Source organism: Pseudochaenichthys georgianus, chromosome 8, assembly GCF_902827115.2.
Source record: "Pseudochaenichthys georgianus chromosome 8, fPseGeo1.2, whole genome shotgun sequence".
In the NCBI taxonomy this organism is placed as follows: domain Eukaryota; kingdom Metazoa; phylum Chordata; class Actinopteri; order Perciformes; family Channichthyidae; genus Pseudochaenichthys; species Pseudochaenichthys georgianus.
The window spans coordinates 20,412,605-20,414,948 of NC_047510.2; positions in this window are offsets into that span (position 1 = coordinate 20,412,605).

Genomic DNA, 2,344 nt, shown 5'->3' on the forward strand with positions numbered 1-2,344 from the left:
AGAGCGCGACAGCAGTGACAAGAAGCGGCTGCGCAGCAATGCAGTGTGGGAAATGTAGTAAATCAAGGCTGACGCTCAATAAAGAACCAAATGAGGCGTGATCACACAGGCGTTTATTTTACTACTTGTTTAAATACAATTTATTAGCCTGCATCTCAGCAGTTGACTACAACAGTGGGATTTGCTGTAGTATGGTGCTAAATTCTTTAACTAGTAGATACAAATACAAGTATAATGTATGGGACAATACCAATGCGTCTGAAACTGGAGGATTGCAATCATAAATATTTAAAAATCTATAAAAAAAAAGTAAATGGTAAAAATAAAAATATATGTCTTTCATTTATGTTTTCATATAGACATTTGTATGTTTTAGATACTGTTGAGAGATTACGGCAACGTTGTATTTTCTCAGTTTTTCTTACACCCGCTAAGGAATTCACTGCTGTAACTCAGCCTCGCTAAGAGCTCCATCTGGTGTCTTCTACGTGCCAATGCACTTACAATGGTACACATGGGAAACAACAACTTATACATTTCAAAATTGTCAAAAAAGTGGTAAAGGAAGGTAAGTCAGTCAGGTAATTGTTTGACTTTTAAAGTGATCTAGCTATTTCACTAACATGCTTATTTAGTGTAGTACACTTACATTTCAGTTTAGGTAACTCAAAACAAATGTATACTTAAAATTATTTTTAAATAAAATGACCATTTAGTTCACAAATTTCAAACAGCTAAATACAGGTTAAATAAATGTTGTTTGTATATTCCAAACAACACATTTATTTAAGTTAAGATATCTAATGTGACATTTCCGGTTGCAAATAACAATCAAAGTATAGTGACACAGTTTAAAGTTCAATTGTATGCCTTTATTTAGATTTGTATTCCTTAAAAAAAGAAAATGTTACTCATCATGAACAGGAGTTTGCAGTTTGGATTTGTTTTCTCTCTCAATATAACTACAACATCTCTCTCTACAAGGATGTCAGAAAACACAGGGTCAGGGTGAAAAGGAGTTGGGGAAAGCAACCTTCACTGAGGACAGTCATCACCCCACAGATACTTGTACCAAGGCCTCATCGCTGTCAGAATCATGTAACCAATCAAAAACAACATTACAACAAGGGAAAGTCGATCAGTGGTTATCGTCATATGTCCTTTTATCACTGCATATCAGCCTTGCACAGTTCAAAAGCAAGAGTATTAGTAAGCCCAATGTTTGATTCTGACATGTTTACTCAGTCCAGTAAAGAATATAGAGAAATTATGCATTAAAGTATTTTACATGTCTTGTTCTCTAGTCAATCCCAGTGACATGGACTGTAAACGGAGTACATTTAAAGTATAAGATATGATAAGATAAGATAGTACTTTATTGATCCCAATTTAGGATTGTTGTTGTTGCACCAGCATAAAAAGACATGGCATTGTATACAAATTAAAAGACAAGAAAAAAACAAGAAAGTAGAAAATATATATGTTGAATTTACAAATTAACAAGATATAAAGCAAGGTATATATATATACAAGAGTATTTGACAGATGGAATATTAAATATTAAACTGAATATATAAATGTAAAATATACAGTGTGATTTTATTCCAAGAGAAACTATGGAGCAGAGACTTTGGCTTTGCTTTTATCGTTTGGTGGTGCTACTAGCCTACAGTAGCTCAAGTAAAGTGACTTTCAGCATCTCCATCTAAAACACAAGTAATGTTTAGTGTCCCCACCAGGTGAACTAAGGCGCCCCAATTGGATCTAGGCCTACATGTAAAGGTCCCATGTCATGGCCATTTCTACTGATCATATTTCCATTGTTGAGGTATACTAACTAAAATAGATTTATATTGTGCAATTTTCCAAAATCACATTGGTTTCTCATACAGCATCTCTGTAAAGTATGTGTATTCACTCTCTGTCCTAAACGGCTTGTTGGAGCTCCTGCCCCCCCCCTCCCTATGAGCCCAGTGGCCGTCTGTGAGACAGCGAGACACAGCCCAAACAAACACACACACACACACACACACACACACACACACACACACACACACACACACACACACACACACACACACACACACACACACACACACACACACACACACACACACACACACACACACACACACACACACACACACACACACACACACACACACACACACGGTGTTTCTCAATGTCGAGTACGCTTGCTTGGTAGCTAGGGGTGTAACGGTTCACAAACATTTCGGTTCGGTACGTACCTCGGTTTTTAGGTCACGGTTCGGTTCGGTACGTTTTCGGTACAGCAGAAAAAATTATCACAAAACATAACATATTTTTTTTTAATTATTATTAA